Source organism: Ovis aries, chromosome 14 (assembly GCF_016772045.2).
Source record: "Ovis aries strain OAR_USU_Benz2616 breed Rambouillet chromosome 14, ARS-UI_Ramb_v3.0, whole genome shotgun sequence".
Lineage (NCBI taxonomy): Eukaryota > Metazoa > Chordata > Mammalia > Artiodactyla > Bovidae > Ovis > Ovis aries.
In genome coordinates, this window is record NC_056067.1 from 27901503 (window position 1) to 27927567 (window position 26065).

Consider the following 26065-nt stretch of genomic DNA (forward strand, 5'->3'; position numbering starts at 1 on the left):
TATATCTAAATCTTTTTCCAGTTTCTTTACACTTAAGAATGTGAACTGTTTTCAGAACTATTGATGAAGACTGAAAGCTTTGAGTCCAACAAGAGGAAGTCTTTTTTCGGGGGGAGGGCGTTTAATATGATAGATTGGAGAAGGAAATGGCAGCCCACTCCAGTATTCTTGCCTCTCAAATCCCATAGCAGAGGAGCCTGTTGGGCTACAGTCCATGGGTCGCAGTCGGACAAGACTGAGCCGACTACACACACACACACACACACACACACACACACACACACTATGGTTGATAGTCAATATATTAACCACTCTCTTAGTGTGGAAAAACCCATGCACGTATATGACAGATAATACGTGGACAGGGCGTGGGGGGACAGGAGGAGGGAGAAGGGCGGAGCCTAGTGTTAACATGAAGGTGGCCTTGTTCAGGTTGCAGCTCGCATGAGGGAGAGCTTGAAAACGGTGCCACCAGCACTCAGTCCCCTGGACTGTGTTGAAGAGACATCTGTCTCTCAGGGAAGACTTTAAGATTAACAAATAAAGACTCTTTCTCGTAAAGTCTGGGCACTTCTGGAGCTCCCACCTGGGCCCTGAGTCCTTCATCGGGTAAGTGGCCTTGGAGCGGTTTAAGTTTTCTCAGTTCGGGTCTGGAGGATGGGTGCCCGCTGGTTTTCAAAACTAGGGGTTTGGGGAGCTTGTCCTCAGGTACAGGTATAAAAAGTCGGGGTCCAAACCCTGTTTTCCTCAGGAAGGAGTTTGGAATTCGAGTTCCTCGGAGCTGGAATTCCCTCACAGTGCAGGTCGGTGGCGGCGCTACAGCAGGTGGAATTCATGGCGAGACTGTGTCTCAGATTCTCGTGGCCTCTACCTCTACCTCGGGGCCTTCCCTCATTGGCTGGAGTTGTAGGAGTCACTGACTCTCTTGTTTGAGTCTTAGCTGGAGGGAGTCGTTCTGTGTCTATGTAGCGGCAGGTTCAGTGTGTTTGTGGGAGGCGGTGAGTTCTGGGTTTTCCTACGGCAGTGCTGTCTTAACGCCAGGGACAGTGCTGGAGGCTTCGAGTCTGAAATTAGACCCAGGGGCCTGCACGGTGTAAACAAGCATCAGCTGTTCTTAATGTCTGGTGGTTCATGGACCACAGACTGAGGAACTTCAGGAATACCAGTCCTCCCATCTCCTGCCTCCATGTAACGGGTCAGGTGGTTGTCCATTCCCTCTGGAGTCATATGGAGAAGGCAGGGTGTGGTCTTGCCCAGACAGTCTTGGAAATCAACATAATAGGACCATCAGTGTGATGTTTTATTGATTGTCCTAGCTCCAGAGAATTTTCTTTGAAGTCATGTTCTTGTCTTTTACAATGTTCACCTGCCCTCCCATCACCTTAATAACCCATGTCCTATTAAAAGCGTTCAGACATTACCTGAAGAACTGAAATGGTGGTGAATTTTGTTGAATCCCTTTGGAGTGTCATCTCAATTTATGCTGACTTAGCTCGTTGGCTTTGGCACATTTGGGGCGGGGCACGTTTTACTACTCCAACAATGAGCTCTAGGAAGATTCAGAGGCACAGGGTCTCTCAGCATCTTGGCACTGACCTGATAGAAATCTCAAGCAAATGAGGAAGAGTTTACAATCTGTGTTCTAAATAGTGCAACTGTATGCTTGTAGATATTTGTAAATGCATAGGAAATTGTTTTGAAAAACACACCCCAGGTTACACCCAGGGCAGGGAACTAGAACTGGAGTGGGGGGCGAGGTGGGTAGTCAAAGCTGGCCTTTATCATTATAAGTTTTCTATCCATGTACATTTTTTTCATTTTATCTTTTAAGGTGCTTTGGTTTTGTGTTACAATTGTTACATTTTCAAATACATCTTGCATATATGTTTCTATTTATTTACTTTGGCTGCACTGGGTTTTTGTTGCTGGGCACAGGTTTTCTTTAGTTGTGAAATCAGGGGCTACTGTTTGATTGTGGTGCACGGGGCTTCTCATTGCAGTGGCTTTTGTTGTTGTTGATTATGGGCTCTAGATGGGCAGGCTTCAGTAGTTGTGGCATGTGGGCTCAGTATTTTCAGCTGTCTGGCTCTAGAACATAGGCTTAATAGTTGCATGTGTATTTTAAAGTTGGTGATAGTATTAATGCATTTAAAAATATTTTGGGTATCTCTAGTCTAATAATAACAAAAATATAACAATAAGTAACCCTATCACAAAGCTTTTTTTAAATAGAGTGAAAGGATTACAATGAAGGATTCTTTACCCCTTAAAATATGTACTGAAGGCTTCCTCATGGCTCAACAGTAAAGAATCTGCCTGCAATGCAGGAGGCCCAGGTTCTATCATTGAATCAGAAGATTCCCTGGACAAGGGAATGGCTACCTACTCTAGTGTTCTTGCTAGGCACAATTCTCTCCAGTTATGACAAGACATCACCATTTAAGCCTCTTTCAGGAACATATCTATAGAAATTTCCTGGTAGCATTTTTGGAAGAGGACATTTTTTTTTCATGTGTCACCTGAACAGAGGTAGCTGTTGTCTGAAGTACAGGATCTCTGAGTGACCCAGAGTTATGTTCAAATGTATAGCTAGATCAATATCTATAGTATATGAATATGCTATATAAATTAAAATAAATAAAACACCTTGACAGAGGTAATGTCACATACATACATACTTGACATATCATGATACCCATGTGTTTCTTCACAGTGGGACCCTCTTTCTTAGCTGGTGTTTACCTAGCAAATGGAAATTGACACTGGAAGAATTGGATATAAATATTATGATCACTGTAGCATGGCAGAGAGAGAGAGAGATGCTGAGTATGACATTCAGGTTAAAGCAGTAGGTCTAAACCTTGACTGCACATTATAACTGCCTAGGGCTTTTAAAAAGACATAGTGGAGCCCCACTCTCATAGATTCTGATTTAATAGCCTGAGATGGGGCTCAGGCAATATTAGTTTTAAAAGCTCCCATTTGATTTTCATGTGCAAGCAGGGTTGAAAATCACTAGAGAGAAAAATCCATAGTGGTGAGTGGTGGAGCCGACTTGGGTAACAATTGATTGGTAAGCATTTCATACTTGAATATTTTGATCAATTGTATGATCAGAACTGAGTAATGCTAGTAAGGATTCTGAGACATGAGAGAAAGCAGTTGGAGTGCACACCAGGGCAGCACAATACTTTGGCACACATTGAAAGAAGAAAGACTAGAATAGGTACTTTGTATTCATTCTAATGGACCTGGACAGGGTTATTTCTGAGAATTTTCTATTTAGTCTAATCAAGAATTACTCAAATTTAGCTCTCTTACCTAGCTCCTTGGCTTCTCAGGTGGCTCAGTGGTAAAGAATCTGCCTGCAATGCAGATGTGGGTTCAATCCCTGGGTCAGGAAGATCCTCTGGAAGGAAATGGCAACCCACTCCGGTTGCTAGTGCTCAGTGATATGCTAATTTGGTAATCACACTCACAAATAGTTGATCTGGATGATTCCACTTCATTATTGAAAGTACAGTCTTAGGACTATTATCATGTAAGTATTCTTCTACAATTCTGTGTTTAAATATAAAGTATGCTTCTCATCTATTCTTCCTAGGCCTTTGGGGTTCATCTGCCTTCTTCCTTCTCTCTTCTATTGTTCTAATGACTAGGAAGGCTAGATTTGAGCTTCATTCTCTGGACATTATAAACTGTATGCATGTATATTTTGATCATAATAACACTGATTCAGGTTCTTAAATGCATGATTATTTTTAAAATGTATGCTACTATGAGAGTTGGACTGTGAAGAAAGCTGAGTGCTGAAGAATTGATGCTTTTGAACTGTGGTGTTGGAGAAGACTCTTGAGAGTCCCTTGGACTGCAAGGAGATCCAACTAGTCCATCCTAAAGGAGATGAGTCTTGGGTATTCATTGGAAGGACTGAGTTGAAGCTGAAACTCCAATAGCTTGGCCACCTGATGCAAAGAGTTAACTCATTGGAAAAGACCCAGATGCTGGGAGGGATTGGGGGCAGGAGGAGAAGGGAACGACAGAGGATGAGATGGCTGGATGGCATCACTGACTCGATGGACATGAGTTTGAGTGAACTCTGGGAGTTGGTGATGGACAGGGAGGCCTGGCGTGCTGTGGTTCATGGAGTTGCAAAGAGTCAGACACGACTGACCAACTGAACTGAACTGATTAACAAAATAAACAAATAAAAGAATTTGCTAGGCCCCAGAAATTAGCATACAGTTCACAACTTGTATGATTTTTCCATATTATTTAAAAGAGACAAATATCTTTTTAAATTTTTATTTTATAATCTTTTATACACCTTCATTTATCATATGGAGTTTGATAATTAAACTCTCTTCCTGTTATTTGATTTTTAATTTTTAACTTTCTCCTTTTGAAATAATCCTGGAGTTCAACATGAGGTTTTGGATTAGTTTTTTTCTGGTTGTTGTTATTTTTTTTAATTTGTTTTTAATTGGAGGATACTTGCTTTACAAAATTTTGTTGTTTTCTGGCAAACCTCAACATAAATCAGCCATAGGTATACATATGTCCCCTCCCTCTGGAACCTCCCTCCCATCTTCCTCCCCATCCTACCCCACTAGGTTGATGCAAAGCCCCTGTTTGAGTTCCCTGAGAGGAACAGCAAATTCCTGTTGGCTATCTATTTTCCATATGGTAATGGAAATTTCCATGTTACTCTACTCTCTTCATACGTCTCACCCTCTCCTCCCCTCTTCCCATGTCCATAAGTCTGTTCTCTATGTCTGTTTCTCTACTGCTGCCCTGCAAGTCAGTATGGTCTTTCTAGATTCCGTGTATATACAATATTTATCTTTCTCTTTCTCTTACTTTGCTCTGTATAATAGGCTCTAGGTACATCCACCTCATTAGAACTGACTCAAATGCATTCCTCTTAATGGCTGAGTACAGTCCATTGTGTAGATGCACCACAACTTCTTTATCCATTCGTCTGTCAGTGGACATCTAGGTTGCCTCCATGTTCTCACTATTGTAATAGTGCCACAATGAACATTGGGGTACATGTGTCTTTTTCAATTTTGGTTTATTCATGGTATATGCCTAAGAGTGGGATTTCATATGGTGGTTTTAGTCCTAGTTTTTTTAAAGGAATCTCCATACTGTCTTCCATAGTGGCTGTATGAGTTTATATTCCCACCAACTGTGTGAGAGGGTTCCCTTTTCTCCACACCCTCTCCAGCATTTATTGTTTGTTGACATTTTCATGATGGCCATTCTGACCAGTGTGAGGTGATATCTATTATACTTTTGATTTGTGTTGCTCTAATAATGAGTGATATTGAGCATCTTTTCATGTGTTTGTTAGTTATCTGTATGTCTTCTTTGGAGAAATGTCTGTTTAAGTCTTTTTCTCACTTTTTGACTGGGTTGTTTGTTTTTCTGGTATTGAGTTGTCTAAGCTGCTTGTATATTTTGGCCATTAATCCTTTGTCAGTTATTTCATTTGCTATTATTTTCTCCCATTCTGAGGGTTGTCTTTTCACCTTGCTTTTAAAAGCTTTTAAGTTTAATCAGGCCCCACTTGTTTACCTTTGTTTATATTTCCATTACTTTAGGACGTGAGTCATAGAGGATCTTGCTTTGATTTATGTTGTCGAGTGTTCTGCCTATGTTTTCCTCTAAGACTTTTATAGTTTCTGGTCTTATATTTAGGCCTTTAATCCATTTTGAATTTATCTTTGTGTATTGGAGAAGGCAGTGGCACCCCACTCCTACTCTTGCCTGGAAAATCCCATGGACGGAGGAGCCTGGTAGGCTGCAGTTCATGTGTCGCTAAGAGTCGAACACGACTGAGTGACTTCACTTTTACTTTTACTTTTATGCATTGGAGAAGGAAATGGCAACCTACTCCAGTGTTCTTGCCTGGAGAATCCCAGGGATGGGGAATGGTGGGCTGCCGTCTCTGGGGTCACACAGAGTCACATACGACTGAAGTGACTTAGCAGCAGCAGCATGGTATTAGGAGGTGTTCTAATTTCATTCTTTTACATGTAGCTGTCCAGTTTTGCCAGCACCATTTATTGAAGAGGCTGTCTTTGCCCCATTGTATATTCTTACCTCCTTTGTCAAAAATAAGGTACATAGGTAGCATGGGTTTATTTATGGGCTTTCTATCTTGTTCCATTGGTCTATATTTCTGTTTGTGTGCCAGTACCATACTGTCTTGATGACTGTAGCTTTGTAGTAAAGCCTGAAATCAGGAAGCTTGATTCCTCCAGCTCCATTCTTTCTCAAGACTGCTTTGGATATTCGAGGTCTTTGTGTTTCCATATGAATTGTGAAATTTTTGTTCTAGTTCTGTGAAAATGCCATTGGTAATTTGATAGGGATCACATTGAATCTATAGATTGCATTTGGTAGTATAGATATTTTTGCTTCCTACCCAGGAAAATGGAATATCTCTCCATCTGTTTATATGTCTTTGATTTCTTTCATCAGTGTCTTTATAATTTTCTCTATACAGTTCTTTTGTCTCCTTAGGTAGGTTTATTTCTAGATATTTTATTCTTTTTCTTGCAGTGATGAGTGGGATTGATTCCTTAATTTCTCTTTCTGATTTTTCATTGTTCTGTTCAGTTCAGTCGCTCAGTTGTGTCCGACTCTTTGCGACCCCATGAATCGCAGCACGCCAGGCCCCCTGTCCATCACCAACAGTCGAAGTTCACTCAGACTCACGTCCATCAAGTATGTGATGCCATCCAGCCATCTCATCCTCTGTCTTCCCCTTCTCCTCCTGCCCCCAATCCCTCCCAGCATCAGAGTCTTTTCCAATGAGTCAACTCTTCTCATGAGGTGGCCAAAGTACTGGAGTTTCAGCTTTAGCATCATTCCTTCCAAAGAACACCCAGGGCTGATCTCCTTTAGAATGGACTGGTTGGATCTCCTTGCAGTCCAAGGGACTCTCAAGAGTCTTCTCCAACACCACAGTTCAAAAGCATCAATTCTTCGGTGCTCAGCCTTCTTCACAGTCCAATTCTCACATCCATACATGACCACAGGAAAAACCATAGCCTTGACTAGACGGACCTTAGTCGGCAAAGTAATGTCTGTGCTTTTGAATAAACTATCTAGGTTGGTCATAACTTTTCTTCCAGGAGTAAGCGTCTTTTAATTTCATGGCTGCAGTCACCATCTGCAGTGATTTTGGAGCCCCCGCCCCCAAATAAAGTCTGACACTCTTTCCACTGTTTCCCCATCTATTTCCCATATAGGAATGCAAGTATTTTCTGTGTATTTATTTTGTATCCTGTGACTTTGCTAAATTCACTGATTAGCTCTAGTAATTTTCTGATAGTATCTTTAGGGTTTTCTATGTATAGTATCATGTCATCTGCAAACAGCAAGAACGTTACTTCTTTTCCAATCTGGATTCCTTTTATTTCTTTTTCTTCTCTGATTGCTTCCATAGGACTTCCAAAAATATGTTGAATAATAGTGGTGAGAGTGGACACTCTTGTTTTGTTCCTGATCTTAGGGAATGCTTTCAGTTTTCACCATTGAAAATAATGTTTGCTGTGGGCTTATCATATATGGCCTTTACTATGTTGAGGTAAGTTCCTTCTATGCCCATTTTTGAAGAGTTTTAATCATAATTGGGTGCTGAATTTTGTAAAGGCTTTTGCTGCATCTATTGAGATGATCATATGTTTTTCTTTCAATTTATTAATATGATGTATCACATTGATTGATTTGTGTATATTGAAGAATCCCTGCATCTCTGGAATAAACCCAACTTGATCATGGTGTATGAGCTTTTTAATGTGTTATTGAATTCTGTTTGCTAGAATTTTGTTGAGAATTTTGCATCTATGTTCATCAGTTATATTGGCCTGTAGTTTTCTTTTTTGTGTTGTCTTTGTCTGGTTTTGGTAACAAGGTGATGGTGGCCTTGTAGAATGAGTTTGGAAGTGCTCCTTCCTCTGCAATTTTTGAAAGAGTTTAGAAGGAGAGGCATTAGCGCTTCTCTGAATGTTTGATAGAATTCACCTGTGAAGCCATCTGGTCCTGGGCTTTTGTTTTTGGGAGATATTTTATCCCAGTTTTCATTTCAGTGATTGTAATTGGGTTGTTCATAATTCCTATTTCTTCCTGGTTCAGTCTTGGAAGGTTGAACTTTGCTAAGAATCTTTCCATTTCTTCCAGGTTATTTTATTGCCATATAGTTGTTCATAATAGTCTTATAATCCTTTGTATTTCTACATTGTCTGTTGTACAGTTGTTATTTTTAATTGTAATGTTAGCATTTTGATAACATATTTACTAGATAATAGCAAAATAAATAAAATAATATTTTTGGCTTAGAAAGCTTATATTTTCAGGAGCAAATGACATTTATCAAAAGGTCAGTGATGATTTCATCTGGAAAAATTCAATATATATTTTCTAGGATTTTACTGATTATTATGACTTAGTTAACTGTCTTGTTCATTCAGTCTGTTTTTAAAAAAGCTTTAAAACACTGGGAATGTAGATATGCATTTGCATTTTTTCAGGAAGGAGAGATTAAGTGATTTTACAGTCAAAAGACAAACTAGAGAAATATAGATGTTCTTTTTCCCTTTATCTATCACATAGTTACAGAGTTGTTTTGTGACAGCACCTATAATAAATTTTAAACTTGAAAATACTCAGCTTCTTGGTTCAGACAACAATATATCTTTATTCTCTGCAATTTCATCTGAAAATATATATAGGGAGAAAACCAGGTAATTTTTTTCCCCTAAGGGAACATAGATTACTGCAAATTTTTCTAAGAATCTCTTTGAGTTGTCTTATTATCTGAAGATAATTTTTGAAGCTATATCTAATAATTATCTGTACATAAATATCAGAAACAGTGTTTATTAAAACCTTTATCAAAAGTCATTCTTAATTATTTTAATAACACTATTATTAAGTGTTAGTCTCATCACCTAGAGTACTCTTTAGCAATTTTTATAATTTTATTTTAAGAAAGATAACATATTTAATCCAGGCAATTAAACATCACTGGGATTTTTTAAGGTGAGACAGTAGTGGTCAGCATATGATCCCTGACTGTAAGGAGTTTGCATTTTAACCTGGAACAGATATGGTGTAACCAAAAGTGAGATCTGGTTGCTCATCACTCAAAAGCTGATAGAGAGACCATGCTGGTAGAAAGGAAGTTTGCTTTATTTTGGATGCCGGCAAACAAGGGGAGGGCAGATGCTTGTGCACAGGACAACTCTCCCTACCCCGCACCCCACCCCACCCCAAGTGGGAGAGAGCTTTTATAGGCTGAGGGAAGGGGCCACATGCAGAAATATCACAGTCAGCTCTGACAGCTTGAAATTGGTCATCGGTGGTCTAACCAGTGTCATCTTGATTGTTTTAAGTACAGTTAAAGTGACTTAGCAGCAGCAGCAATTTTTAGTTCCAGGTTGGTTTGTTCCCATTTCCTGAGCCATGTCTCAGATTTGGGGCAGCTTGTGTCATGGCTACGGTCTGGTCTTTGTGGACTTGACTTCTTCCACCTGGTGCAGGTTTCAGTATCTGCAAAACAGCTCACAGGATACGGCTCAGACTATTCTCTATAGCCCTTGAGAAGGAACTCAAGGTTCTTGACTATGCTTAATGACTACTTTATTATTATTATTTGTTCTCCTTTGACTGTTTTCCTTAGTTTCTACATTTTTATCACTTCTCTTATTAAACTTATTCTTTGGCTAAAGTTTTCCACAGACAAAAGGCAGGCTAAGGACATTGAGGAGGGGACAAGGACCCTACATTTTTTCCTGCTCATTTCACTGGCACATATTTGACACTCAATAAATGGGATGTAAAGAAGGAAGAAGGGCCTCCTGGTGGCTCAGTGGTAAAGAATCAGCCTGCCAGTGTAGGAGATGTGGGTTCAATCCCCAGTAGGAAAGATCCCTGGAGAAAAAATGGCAACCCACTCCAGTAGTCTTGCCTAAGAAATCCCATGGGACAGAGGAGCCTGGAGGGTTACAGTCAGTGGGATTGCAAAGAGTTGGACATGAGTTAGTGATTAAACAACAACAACAAAAACCCAGGATGGAAGGAGAAAAGTTCTACTGTCATTTTTACCTTTTAGATTTTTTCTTTTTCCAAAACATGCATATCTGAGGCTGATTATATGTACCTATATGATAAGGCTCTATTGTCCGAAGTTTTTGTTGTTGTTGCATTTTACTAGAATTTTCTTTTTTGCAGAAATTTTGTAATATTAGATATAAAGAAAAGGAGAGTCTCAAAAGAATTTTCTATCTTATTTCCATAGCTAATCATGAGAGAGGTAATTATATTTTATTTTGAGAAGTAACAGTAACTAGGATCTATGCAATTGTGCAGTAGAGAGAGAACATATTGGTGGTTTCGCATATAAGCATTTATTTCTGGATTTAAAAAACACAAATAGATCAATTTCAATAGTACCATTGAGCACCTAGCTACATATGAAAAGTTCAGAGAATCAATTGAGTGTTTATCAAAACCATATGCTTTTATTCCCCTTGGACTTAAGAGCTGGACTAAACATATCATAAAAACAGACATGTTCATGAAGATTACAAAAAGATTTAGGCAAGAAATGTATAAGCAAATGAAAAATCAAATTGTGTTTCTGAATCAATAAAAGCAATAACACAGAAAAGTCCAAATATAGATAAAGGAGGTTTTATTTCATGCCTTCAATCAAGTATGCTGTCTGTATAGTTTAAGGAGCCTTTCAGTTTTTTTGAACTGGTTTACCAGTTTATAATAGAAAGTGGAATTTAGACTGGGTCTACAGAACACTATAAGTATGATTGATGAAAAGACTACCTTATATATCAGGAAAGTATGGAATTTAGAGCTTTCTCCTCTTCCTTATTTATTTATTTATTTATTTGTCTATTTATTGTACCTGCACAGTCTCATAGAGTCCTAAATCTATTCAATAGATTATAATCTAATATAATTATGATTTATTTTGATGCTCACATTCTCCCAGAATGGGAATCCCATCAGTTTACTCCTGTGTTTACTCCTGACAAGTCTCCATCATTTCTTACTTAACTGTCTTTAACTTTATTATTATATGACATCATGTATATCATAAGACCTTGCTGTAGTATACTTCTGTTACTCTCTTTACTGGCCTTTGGTATATTACTGTTATACACTTCTAAATATATTATAAAGCTCCCATTACATTTCTTTTATTTTTACTATACACATTCAATTAATTTTATAGAGATTGAAAAGAAAAGAAAGTATGTTATAATTACATTTATAATGTCTGGTGTCATTAATTGCTTTATGTAGATAACTATTTCCATCAGGTATTATTTTCCTTCTGCATGAAGGACCATTTAGCATTTCTTACAGTGCAGGTCTGCTGGTGATGAATTCTTTTAACCTTAGATGTCTGAGAAAGTATTTCATCTTCATTTTTGAAGACTTATTTTACTCTGTTGTCAATTCTAGGTTGATAGTGTTTTCTTTTAGTAGAGTAGTTGCTCCACTTTCTTTTGACTTGCATTGTTTCTGATGAAAAATCTATCATTCTTATCTTTATTCTCTCTTTCCCTCCCACAGCAGTTCTGTGGAATGAGCATTTACTAAATTTCTCAGATGAAACAGACTGATGCTGGAGGTGGGGAGAAATACTGTCTCCAATGTCATTTAGGGATATTCAAACATACCATTTTTTCCCCATCTGTTCTTAAGACTTTATCATTGTTGTTAAGCAATGTAAGATGTGCTTTGTGTTGTTTCCTCATATTTTCTGTACTTGGAATTCACTGAGCTTCTTGGATCTGTGGAATTATAGTTTTCATCAAACTGGAAACATTTCAGCCATTATTTCCTCCAATCTATTTTTTTCTTCTGCTTCCTGCCCTGAGGTGTTTTTTTTTTTAATTCCAGTTACACATGTGATAGTCCACTCAAAGTTGTCCTCCAGCTCACTGATGATACATTCACTTTTTCACAGTCTTCACACTGTTTCACGATTCTATTGCTGTATATTCGAGTCCACCAATCTTTTCTTCTGAAGTACTTCCTCTGTTTTCAGTCCAAACAAGCATGTTTCATGTCAGACATTGTGCTTTTCATACCTAGAAGTTCAATTTATTTTTGTATCATTCATGTCTCTCTATTTAACATGTTTATTATTTCAACATTTGTCTTGGAATATAGAACTGTAACAGTAACAGCTAATGTCTTTGTTTACTAATTCTATTATCTGGGTCATTTTTCAGTCTGTTTTATTGATTGATTTTTCTCTTCCTTATGGGTCATACATTCCTGATTCTTTTCGCTTACTTTTAGTTTTCCTGGAATGCCAGATTGCTGCTGAATATTTTTGTTTATCTGTAAATATTCTTGAGCTTCATTCTAGAACACAATTATGGTACTTGAGAGAAATTCTCTTGAGATTACTTCTAAGCTATGTTTAGTAGCATTAGATTAGACTAACCTACATCTAACTTTATCCTACTGCTGAGACACTGCTGAGTTTTCTAAGTACTCTATTTTTTTAATGTGAATTATAAGGTTTTTTTCCCTTTTGATTGCATGATACTTCCCTGCCCTCAAGTCATCTCTCTTACATACATTTATCAGTCATAAGTTGAAGACTTGAGGAAATGCTCTGCTGAGCTCTCTTGTTTTATTTCTGTACAGATCCTGTCTGTCTCATATTTTAATCTGCAAACCTTTCCCATCTTGACCTCCTTCTTTTACTCACCTTCTGTTTACCCCATTGATGAGGAAGGGATTTCCACCTAGAATTATGGAAGTAGCCAAACACATGAAACTCAATACTGGATAAATGAGATTGACTGTAGTCATGTATTCTAACATTATTAGCCACATACACTTAGAGCCTGGTGGAGGACAACACAGCACACAGCAGGGACCATGTCAAGGTGGTACTGGGGACAACGTGAACAACTAGAGACGAGGAGACAGGTTTGAAGTACTAAGGGATGTGGCCACCTCAGTTATTGCACGAGGTTGTGAAACTGAAAACCACTACTCAAAGATAAGCAAGCACTGTGCCTGGTCTTTTCTCATAAGGAAGGTTGTTTGGCTGGGGGTCTGCCAGAGCCGAGTTGGAAGGGGAACTTATGGTTATTCCATTTGAGGCCCTTTGGATTCACCAGGCTTCGTAGGTGGCAAATGCTGGATCTTAGTTTTAGGCTTTGCATCACATCCCCAAACTCCCATCTCCATCCTTTCAGTTCACTGAGAAGGAGCCCTGGGAGGGCTCTAACTGGGTCTTCTCTCTTGGTGCTGTGGTCTGGAAACCCTCACAAGGCAATAAACAGGAGGCAGTCAGAGTTTACCTGTCTTGAATATCACTGTACTGGGTTACCTAATGTGCAAGGTTGGAGAACAATATTTCATAGATATCTGTTTGTTTTGTTGTTCATAGTAAAATGATCAATGTGGCACGTGCTACTTCCTCCTTGCTTACTTGGAGAACTTTGAAAGGATGTACATGATAAATTGAGGTTAATGAAAAATTTATCATTGTTAAGCAAATGATATTTGATCAACAAGAGGGAAATTTCACCTAAATTGCTTTTAAACAACTTCCTATTCCTCTGCTAAGTCACTTCAGTTGTGTCAGACTCTGTGCAACCCCATGGACTGCAGCCCACCAGGCTCCTCCATCCATGGGATTTTCCAGGCAAGAGTACTGGAGTGGGGTGCCATTGTCTTCTCCTATTCCTCTAGAATCCTATAAATAGTACGACTATAGTATAACTAGCGGGAGGAAGGCTGTAAAGGGAAAAATACCTTCCTAGTATTTGAAAAGGGAAAGGGTAAATCATGTAAGTAACCAATATTCTTAGCTTTAGCATTCTTCTGCATTTTATTAACTTGAATCTGGAAGCTTGTGTTTTCAAAATGAAGAGCTATTTAGGCAGTTGAATTTGAATAACATATTAAACTCTTAATGTCATTGCTGATATCTAAAAGGAAGTGAAGTGGCATGGACATCAATGATTTGCTGCAAAGACATGATATAACATCCATAAGCACTTTATAGAAGTTTTGTCACAAAATAGGTACACAATAAATATCATTTCTCCTTAAGCCACTTTGATTAATTCTTAAGGAGTTTCCTTTTCAAAGTTTCCCCATCTCCTTTTGTGAACAAAAGGTGTTTTACCAACTATCTGGTTCAAATTTGTTTCTTCCATTTTCCATTTCTATTTTTTCACTCTGGGAGGCTATAAACCATGCTATGTCCATAGGTAAATTTTAAAAAAGTCCTCAGCCTCCCCCAAAGAATATTTTTGCATACACTCTGCACTTACATGAAATGTTAGAATTTCAAAGCCTCCCCAGGAGTCCAGCAAACATATCTAAGTGATTATAAGTCCTTTTCAAGGCAGTGAGGCATTCTTCAGAAAGAGAGTCAGGCTGTGTAAAAAGTCACTTGCTTATTGTATAAGACCTTTAGTAGCAGAAAAAAATACATGCAGAAAAGAATAAAGTTAGTTCAAAAGGGGAGTTCACTTGAGAACTGTGAATTATTTTAAAACTGTTGTAGTAGTATCTAGAAAAGTTCAGTCCTTCTGTGTTCAACCCATACGATAGTTGTGTTGACAAGTATGTATTGAGCAAATTAAATAATTTTCAATGTATTGTACTCTAATTTGGAGATAAATATGTTGGAAGCTCTATGGATAAGGACTTGTTAGCGTTAACATTCCAACTTCTCAATTACTAGTTCTGTAATCTTGAGGCCATTATTTAATATCTCTGAATCCCAATTTCCATCTCTGTTAATTGTGGTCATTTCATAGTGTTTTTCTAAGGGTTAGGAAAAGCAGCAAAATGCAGAATCAGTCATGATCCACTATTCCTAAAAGGCCTCCGATGAGTGATTGTTTGCTACTACTAGTAAAACATTAGCTGTTGCTACATTTATCATTAAATGTTTGTTTTCAAACAATGGGCATTTTTAGATTCTTCCAATGCTTGCCAAAAGCAGAGCTCCTAAAAATCAAAACAAGGAGACAGAGAAATGAAATATTACAGGCATGATGATGGAAGCAAAAGTAAATTCTATCATGTAAGAAAACATGGCATTTAAAATACAATTATTGCTCATATAAAAGGGTAGAAAAATAGAGATGGGTTATCATTTTACCATTGTAACCTCTCTTTCCCTTGTGTATTTGTTCATTCAGCAAATATTTGTTAAACATATGTAATGTTCAAGCCGTTATTCTAGGCATTGTGGATAAAGAAGCTAAGAAAAGAGACACATTTCAAGCCTGATGAAGATGAAATTTTAGTAAGGAGAGACAGTGAATAAATATTGTATTGTGTTCTAGCCTATCCAGACTTATTCCCAGAGAATGGTATATATATATATATATATAGACACACAGACATATATACACATATATATGCACACATACAAATATATACACACATATATATACATATATATACATATATATCTACACACATATCTACACACATATATATCTTTACATACACATATATTTTTATACACACATTATGTACACACACTACTATGGAGAAAAATAAGACAGAGAAGAGGAATAATGATGTGTGTATGGTTAGTTCAGTTCAGTCACTCAGTCATGTCCGACCTTTTGACCCCATGAATCGCAGCAGGCCCTGTCCATCACCATCTCCGGAGTTCACTCAAACTTATGTTCATCGAGTCGTGATGCCATCCAGCCATCTCATCCTCTGTCATCCCCTTCTCCTCCTGCCCCAATCCCTCCCAGCATCAGTCTCTTCCAATGAGTCAATCCTTCTCATGATGTGGCCGAAGTACTGGAGTTTCAGCTTTAGCATCAGTCCTTCCAATGAACACCCAGGACTGATCTCCTTTAGGATGGGCTGGTTGGATCTCTTTGCAGTCCAAGAGACTCTCAAGAGTCTTCTCCAACACCACAGTTCAAAAGCATCAATTCTTCGGTGCTCAACTTTCTTCAGAGTCCAACTCTCACATCCATACATGACCACAGGAAAAACCATAGCCGTTACTAGACGGACCTTAGTTGGCAAAGTAACGTCTCTGCTTTTGAATATGCTATCTAGGTTGGTCATAACTTTCCTTCCAAAGAGTAAATGTCTTTTAATTTCATGGCTGAAATCACCATCTACAGTGATTTTGGAGCCCAGAAAAACAAAGTCTGACACTGTTTCCACTGTTTCTCCACCTATTTCCCATTAAGTAATGGGACCAGATGCCATGATCTTAGTTTTCTGAATGTTAAGCTTTAAGTCAACTTTTTCTCCCCTCTTTCACTTTCATCAAAAGGCTTTTAGTTCCTCTTCACTTTTTGCCATAAGTGTGGTGTCATCTGCATATCTGAGTTTATTGATATTTCTCCTGGCAATCTTGATTCCAGCTTGTGCTTCTTCCATCCCAGCGTTTCTCATAATGTACTCTGCATAGGAGTTAAATAAGCAGGATGACAATATACAGACTTGAAGTATTCCTTTTCCTATTTGGAACCAATCTGTTGTTCCATGTTTAATCCTTACTAAGAAATAAAGGTAGGTGAAATTATCCCAATAGGAATACTGAGCCTCAGCACATTAAGTAATGTGCTCCTGCTAACATAGTTCAGTTCAGTTCAGTCGCTCAGTCATGTCTGGCTCTTTGTGACCCCATGAATCGCAGCACGCCAGGCCTCCCTGTCCATCACCATCTCCCGGAGTTCACTCAGACTCACGTCCATCGAGTCCGTGATGCCATCCAGCCATCTCATCCTGGGTCGTCCCCTTCTCCTCCTGCCCCCAATAGTTAGCAAGTAGCTAATCAAATTTTACCTATTAATTTGTTGCTTTTGTTTTGTTTTTCCTTTTTTTTTTTTTTGCTTCTACCTGTATATTGAACCCAGGTCTCCCATTGCAGATGGATACTTAACCAGCTGAACCACAAGGGAAGCTCAGGAATACTAGGGTGGGTAGCCTATCCCTTCTCCAGGGGATCTTCCCGAACTAGGATTTGAACTGGGGTCTCCTGTATTACAGGCGGATTCTTTACCAGATGAGCTAACAGGAAGCCCCTATTCATATATGATATGAGTCTTAAGTCCCAGTAATAGAATAGGCACACAGTATTTCTCACTATTCTCATTATTACATAGGTGAGAAGGTTGAACCATCAGCATTTAAGCAGTAACTAAATAATATTCCATGGGATAAAACAAAATTAATGTTTAAATCAGTAATTGCAAGTATGGTAGTTCTGGTAGTAAAATACTTGCAATACTTGCAAATACAGTAGCTTAGGTAAGTTAAGCAGCGCTTACAAATACACCCATAAGTGAATTTCAGTTCCTCAGTGTATGGAATAGTTCAAATTCTCAGCATCTTACTCAGTGGATTCCCTTCAGATCAATGCAGAATGAATCCATGGGGCCTCTCTTATTCACCTGAAGTGTTAGTCAGTCAGTTGTGTCTAACTCTTCACTACCTCATGGACTGTAGCCCACCAAGCTCCTCTGTCCATGGAATTCTCCGGACAAGAATAGTGGAGTGGGTTGCCATTCCCTTCTCCACTGGATCTTCCCAACCCAGGGATCGAACCTGGGTCTCCCTCACTGCAAGCAGATTCTTTATGGTCTAAGCCACCAGGATAGCACTTTATGGTGTCCACTTTTTCAGTGTCCTATGAAAGATGCTCTGGTACTCTTTATTACCCACTTTCAGTGTTTTCTACTGAGTAAGATCTACCCCAGATATCTAAATATAACTCCCATGTGTATGTGCTAGGTGAAACCAGCCCATTAATTGGCAGATGGAGTTGAAAAGCTGTGTTTAGTGAAGTCTTCCTGAAATTATCTGTTTTGGCCAAGGCAAATTCCAGTAGCTCTTTGTTTCTGTAAATAATTTGAATAGGGTCTGTTTGCTTTTCTTTTCCTATTGTTTGTCATATATATTTTACTTTACTCATATAACATATTTTTTCCTAGTATATAAATTTTATCTTAATATACTATCATATTTAGTATTTAAATACTGGAAGATGTGTACCAGAGTAGTCAAGCATGTGACAGGAACACATGTGTTGGTCATGAATTGTACTTGACATCTCACTCGTGTAAATATTATTTCCATGAGTAATTTCTTATAGAATTAACTGTTCTCATCTGTAAATTGAATATGGAGTCCTGTTCTTCAGGGTTCATATTATAAACAATTCACTGTTTATAAGATATAAATAATTTATTATGAGTGATAAGTGTGACAATAACTTTAAAACCCAATAATTGAAGTGAAACAAGGGATATAAAGATAAATAAGACACAGTCTGGCAAGAAAGAGAGCTAATGGATTACAGAGCAGTATGACTATTAAGAAGGACTGAAATATGAAGCAATGATCATCATTATTGGATGGGTAGAAATTGTCAGGGAGTCTTCACAGAAGAGGTTATATCTGACTAGGTTGTAAAGAGCACTTGGCATTTGTTTGATACATGTGAAATAAAACCCTTGTTGATCAATGTATTTGCTATTGGGAGCTTAATCATGAATAAATCATGAAAAGTAATAGCTTTTTTTTCCTTGTTGTGCAGGTTGAGTAAAAAATAAAGCTGAAAAGTAAAGTTGATCTTGTATTCAAATCAAGCTTGCTACAAAAATATCTTTTAAAAGGGTTAAAATGGGTACTAGGAAGAAATCATCATTTGTATGTAATTATGCTTGAGGTCTCAAAATAAGGCAGTTGCCATCTTAAAGGCTTGTTAAAAAATAATGCAGATAACAGGAGTATCACAAAAATACAATTCCTTTATGTATTAACAAAAATACCAAATAAGTGCCACAAATGGTAAGTGGATTGCAGCATATCTGGAGGAGAGCATGGGACATACTGAAGAACAACTTGAGCCTTGCATCACTATAAGTATGTGTCAGTCTTGGGCAGTCTGCACAGTCTTGTCCTGCCAAAGCCCCTCATGTCCACCAATGGGACACATTGCACAAGAAATCAGACATTTTAAATTAGGTGCCTGAAAGAGGCTCTCAAGCTGCAAAGAGAAAGAAGCTGTAGTAAGATGACTGGCCATCTCAATTTTCTGTAGTTTGGCTCAATGTGTCAGAAAGAAGTGACATGATTCGGATCTCTGTCACTAATAAACTAGGGCATGCTGATCAAGAGTTCTGAAGATATTTAGTTTTAATTCAAAACTCTGATCACCCTTGCTTGTGTGACCATGGATAAGCTATTTAACCTGTATGCACCTCAGTGTTCTCATCTATAAGTTTATAATAGTATTTCACTTGTTCTAATTGTATCTCTGATACTATTAATAGTATCTCTCCTTGTTTCTAATATTGTTCAAATAATGAAATCAGGCAACATATGAATTGTTTATTCAGTGGCTGTTCAAGTAGTGGCTGGTAAAAGTTAGATGTTGCCTCTTCTGTTATTCTGTCAGTTTATATTGTGTCTTCTTCATGCATTGTGTTCTTCCAAATATGTGTCTTTTAATGAATGGTCTCTCAGTGAAGGAATAAGTAAATGAGAGTCATATATTTATATAGGTTTTGGAATCATTCCAGTAGTCATTCTTTAGTTTCAGCATTGCAATATTGAGACATATTTTATTTATAATTTGAATAAATGATGTTTTTAATTGTAAAATTATGTTATTAAATATTTATAATGCTCAATATTGGGAACAAAGGATGGTATATCGGTTATTTTTAATAGTTATTTCAATATTCTCATTGATATTCATTCATTGCTTGTTAATTTATTTTGTCAGTAGTGACCAGTTGCAGAAAAATTTTTGCGATTCCTATATGTGTGTGTGTATAGGAAAAAACCTTATAGGTTATCACTGTAAGTGTTAAAGATGGGAGACTTAAGCAAATCATGGAAAACCACTTTTTCACAGGACCATTCATTGAAAACCACCCTGATCCTGACAACATGGACATAGACTTTTCTCTTGCATTTTGTTGTAAGGGACAATGTAATCTCAGGATGGAGTTAGGAATTAGAAACTACTACAATCTGGTATTCAGATTGTATGTAAGACATTTTCTTTATTAACTGTGGCTAAGCAAATATTATGAAGATCTGAGCTCCAGAGGAGTTTTATAAAGTGTAAATAAGTATCATGGTGTTTACCTTAATGAATATACTGGGCAGCTGCTGCTGCTGCTGCTGCTAAGTCACTTCAGTCGTGTCTGACTCCGTGCGACCCCATAGACAGCAGCCCACCAGGTTCCCCCGTCCCTGGGATTCTCCAGGCAAGAACACTGGAGTGGGTTGCCATTTCCTTCTCCAATGCCGGAAAGTGAAAAGTGAAAATGAAGTTGCTCAGTCGTGTCCGACAGCATAAGAAAGGAAATGTCTTAAAAGTAGTAATTAAATCAATCACTGTTAACTGTCAGGAATGTTTCACATTACTTGAGTTGTTCTTGTGATAATTTAACACATATTCCCAGCAAATGTGTGTGAATGTTTTACCAAAATTCATGGGATGGGTGGTGGCATTTTTCCTAAACTCACCTGTTCTCTTGCTTCATGCTTACTCCTCACCAGGCACTGAAGTGGAATTCTCCTTTTAGGTTTATCAGTTGAATGGGGCTATTGTTCAGTACTTCCTTCCATAGATAAGTGAGAAGCTGTGAAAAGTAGATTTTGTCTCTGCAGATTTCCCTCAGGTGAGGCAGAGGATGAGCAACCTGTTCGTATCTTTTACTGCAGCATAGTAAATATTAGCTTTATTAGTCACAGAACACATCTTTATAATCTGAGACAGTGTCTTGTTTTTCCTTAATTTGGGAGCATTTGTTTTGACTGAAACCCTTCCAACCCCAACTAGCCAACTGTCATTTTCTTTCAGAAAATAGATGTGTCCTTGGGACTTCTTTCCTCACTCAGATGAACAGCTGCATTCTTCAGCATTATTCCTGAGCAGAGAAGTGGTGATACAAGGATGTCTCTGAAAGTCTTAAGTTATAGGAAAATGTAGGATGAAATGGAGAAAAAAGAGTTGTCAGTAATAAGGTTTTATCTTAATATTGTCAGGTAACTTCTGGAGTTATTGCTGGCACATTTGTGAATATTTGCCTCAACTTCAGAGTCTGCTTTGCAAAATCATTTTGTGCCAGAAGAGACTATTTAAAATTGTGCTCATGGTGCTGTCTCCAGGCAGGAATCTGTTATTAGCAGTGGTGATAAGGAAGGCTGTAGACATGTCATGACATTGGTTACCCTCAGGATAAGAGTAGATCAAGGCTTTCTGAGGAGAGGGCAGAAGGGGAAATTACTACTCGTCACTGCCACACTTTTGCGACTACCAGCAAAGGATCATTTTAAGCTGCTTCCAACTCAGGAAATTGGAAAAATTGCAGCTCCTACACTGATGATTGCTCCCTCAGCCTGCCCTCTTCAGAGCTGTCCTCTGCAGAGGCTTCGCTCAGGTCCATGGTCATGGCTGTTTTCCTGCAAATAATTGAACAGTTGCTTCATCTGTGTGTACAGGGCCTCAGGGTCAGATGTTGTGTGTTAAAATATTAATAACTGCTTTTACATATCCCTGCACAGACGTACCCACACACACACAACCAAAACCACATAGGAATTGTGACAGTATTGTTTATAAAGTGAGTGCTTAGGAGAATAATGTGTATCCAAAGGAGCAAGGGTTAGTTCTTTTCTATTAATCAGGAAAGCTTTTTAATTCAATGAAATAAAGTTAAGTAGAAAAAACATAAACTCATAAATTTGAAACAAATAAATTTTTGCCACTTTATATTTTAATTGAAGGATACTTGCTTTACAGAATTTTGTGGTTTTCTATCAAACATCAACAAGAATCAGCCATAGGTACACCATGTCCCCTCCCTCCCAAACCTCCCTCCCATTTCCTTCCCCATCCCACCCTTCTAGACTGTCACAGAGCCCTGTTTGAGTTCCTGAGTCATAGAAAATTCCCATTGGCTATCTATTTTACATATGCTATTGTAAGTTTCCACGTTACTCTCTCCGTAAGTCTCACCCTCTCTCTCCATCCATCTCCCCCATGTCCATAAGGTCTGTTCTCTATGTCTGTGAAACAAATAAATTTTTAATCAATTTTTCCAATCCCTGAAATAAAGTACATGAAAAGACAGAGATTTTCTGTTACATCAGTACAGTAATGTCATTCATCGTAGTCACCAATAGATTGGGCTATTGTTAAATGAAACAAATGGCAATAAAAAGGAAAATACAAGGAAAGACTACGAACTCTAGCAATATGTTTGTTTTAGACTGAAGATTAAGCATTATTGGATATGAAACTTGTAAATTTTTGGTTATATTCTCCTTTTCTTCAAAGATCAAAATGTTCTTTACGCACTAGAGAAGAAAATGCTGGGTACATTTGAATTCAGTGGATGTCACCAACTCTTTTTCAAGTGTTCTGACTTTGGCAGAAGTCAAGAAGTAGTTTGAAAAGCACGTTCCTTAATATTTAAATTCCCTTCGAGGTTTAAGAGAAATTTAATCCACATGTTTCTAATTCATTTGCACTCAACTCATAAAAAAAGTTCTTCAATTTGATCTCATTGTGGTCCAGGGCATTAAAAGCTTCAAATGAGCCTTCCTCCTTGAATTGAAATCCAGATGTTGTGTTTTGTCAGCTCTAAGCAAATTCGAAACTCAGAAAAGTCTTGGTCATAAATGAGAAGGCACAGATGGTTTTGAAATTTAGGAGAAAAACCTTACAGATAATAGAAACACTTTTAAAATATAAGGAACTATCATTTTTAAGTATTTCATTCAACTGGTGAGTAACATTATGCTCATTTAAAGATGGCAGTCTCTGCAGCTAAGGGAAATTGAATGATCAGGGGCCAAACTACAGAGCAAGAAAACAGCCAGGAATAGACACATAGAGCCTTTCATTTTACTAATCACGAGTAGTGATTAAAATAAATAAATAGTAGGAGGGTGAAAAGGATGGGACCAACTGCTAAAGCCATATGGTAACACCATCAGGGAGAGGGAAAGAAAAAGTTATTTTTCACATTTCAAATATTCTCTCACATCAGACACACACACACACACACACACACACAGAGAGAGAGAGAGAGAGAGAGGAGGGAAGGGAGAAGGGACTAAATACTGCTCAATGTGAGGCAGCAACAGTCAAATTCTAAATAATTGTATTTCTGGCATTTCTCAGAAAGTTCAGCTTTTAAACATTCAAATTCTCAATCTCAGTTTACTGCATTTTAAGGCAAATTGTGACTTGGTCTTTCTTAAACAGAGATTTGGTTTGAAAAATACTTAATTGTTTTTACATCCTAAAATCAATATGTCAATTTGTACAAACATAACCATGTCATAAACTGCTAAGCAGTAAATCATTTTCACCTTAGGATATAGATTTTAACTTTTCTGCTTTAGTTATGAATCTCTTCAAAACCAGGATAAATTTATCAAAATCTTACACATTTTTTTTTTACTGGTGACTTCCACCTGATAATTTTTCATGGTTTTAAAATCTTATATTTGAAAGACATTTTAACATGAACTCCTTAGCTAAACATTATTTCTCTGCTTTATAAGACATGAATATTAGTGAGTTTTCCTTTAGAAATTGCATTAGAGGCATTCAATTCTAGATTCAAAATCTAGCTCCATATGTAGAAGATGGGTTATTTGGGTACTTTACATTATTTCTCTATTCCGTTTTCTTACCCTAAAATAATGGTAAAAGACCTGGCTAGTTTGCTGTGAGGACTGAGAGTAAGATGTGTGATACCTTTCCATGAAGCCTTTCCTCTCCAGCACGATGAGTTGGGTATAGGTGTAGTTCATTTCTTGATAGCCTCATGAAAGCAAGCAGAAATTCACAGGAAATATTTTCTTTAATTCTTTAAGTCCTCTTCATTTTTGTTTTAACTCTCTACTTTATAAGACTGGTGTGCACTGTCTCTTGCTTGTCATTATTTTGTAAACCTTGACTCTTGGTCTGGATTTAACATCCTTCAAATCATAGTCCCAAATTCCTGTTTCTCTGTTTCTTTCCAGTGGAGAGTATAGAATATAGCTCTACCCAGCAGTCATTCACTGGAACTCTCATAGCATCATCCCAGTTTTCATGTGGAACTCTCTTTCTTCCTTACTCCACGTGAGTCAAATGGGGTTGACACCAGACCCCGTCTACCGGAGCAATAATGGCTCAGTATCAGGTAGGCAAGTGACCCAAGAAAAACAAGTCAGGGCTGCTGGAACTCATTTGCAGTGCTTTTGGTTAAAAGAATTGAAGAGCTTTCTTAAAAGCGGTGACTAATGGCGACTTTTTTTCTTTTTCTTAGTAGTTGTTATTACTATAATTACTCCTTATGCCCGAAAATAACAATTAAAGATCATTTTCTTTTCTCATTTTGAACAGACTTTAATTTTTTTCCTCAGTTCCAGCCCCCAGACCTAGTGGTGCTTGCAAACCTAGGCAAGAAGTTTGTTAAAAAAAAAAAAAAAAGATTCCTCCTTTTAGATATGCGGTGGCTCAGATGGTAAGCGTCTTCCTGCAATGCAGGAAGACCTGGGTTCGATTCCTGGGTTGGGAAGATTCCCTGGAGAAGAAGATAGCAATCCACTCCAGCACTCTTGCCTGAAAAATCCCCATGGACGGAGGAGCCTGATAGGCTACAGTCCAGGGTTGCAAAGAGTCGGACGTTACTGAGTGACTTCTCTTCAGCAGGTCTATTAAACTACTGTGATTTCTCAACCATTCACAGTTACCATGTTTGCTTACACCTATGTTTTCAACAGATCCTCACACTTTTTATTTCTTTTTAATTCCTCATGGCAGACTGTTTCGCTATTTAATACCTGTTTGGGTAGCCTGATACTATTGATTCTAAATGAGTTCCTGATGTTGGCTTTTTCTTTGAGAAAGGATCTTAATTTATATTCTAATGTATATTAGTAATGCTGATCAAGGAGCCAGGAAAGTTCTATGGGTGATAATTTTGTAAAATAGATAAAAAGAAGAAAATGTTTGTTATGGAAAATAACAAATGATCGTATGTGTAAAGAACTGCTTTTCTTATGTAGTAATGAAGGGCAGGGACTGGCAGCACCTGGAAGAAGGCACCATGCTTGAATTGCCTTCTTTGTTCCCTAGCTGTTAGCAGAGTGAGAAGCTGTGTCATAGATTTACATCTCTATTTGCTTAAGGTCCACTGGTGGCCAGGACCTCAGCAAAACAAAAGGTAGACATAGGTTTTGATGTTCAGCATTGTTCTGATGAGTTTCTATGTGTAATTATTAAATATTACATAAAGTTTCTTTAATCTTGCTTTAGGAAACCTTTTGGAAAAGTTGTGTTTTTTGTTTGTTTGTTTGTTTTTTTGTTAAAGGCAGATTTTTCCTTCAGCTGTGTCATCCTAAGTAGATAAGTAAGGTTGCCTAGATTCTTTCCTGTCACAAATATCTAAATATCTCTCTTGGGAAACTAAGAGATCTGAAGGAAACCTAAATCATATTATTTTAGAACTGGGTTCAGTGGTTGGGGAGAAAGTTAGATAGCTTTCAAACTGTTTGTTAGATGTGGAGGATAGTAGTGAATAAACACAATCTGGCATCTTTGAGTTGAATTCCCTTTTGTGATGGGCTGTGCATTCCTGAAACATTCTGTTGATGAGAATGACATTCCCAAATAGCATCCAGCTCTTTATTTTGCCACTTCTCTTCATGCCCACTAATGCCCTGGCCTAAGTTTTATTGCTGAATATCACCATATGATTCATATATCACCCAAGAAGATCATTAGTTCTTAGCACAAGATAAAATGTCCCAATATTTTCCAGAAATGGTGATAAATGACCTCTTGCTGACCTTGCCTTCCCATTCTTATTCTGTGTTTTCAAGAGCAGAGCACACAATACCAGCAGCATGGTGTGCTACAAAGGGAATTTGTCTTGAAATTAGGATATATGACCTATTGTATGAAACATTACTACACATATAAATTATTTTCAAACTCAGTTTATCTATGTTTGCAATTCATATCACTTAACTTCTC

The 26065-nt window shown here is 37.8% G+C and overlaps 1 pseudogene; it reads right to left on the reverse strand.

The window, feature by feature from the left end:
• Positions 1 to 26065, reverse strand: part of LOC101102170 (AP-3 complex subunit beta-2-like) — a 65863-nt pseudogene that overhangs the window by 2318 nt on the left and 37480 nt on the right.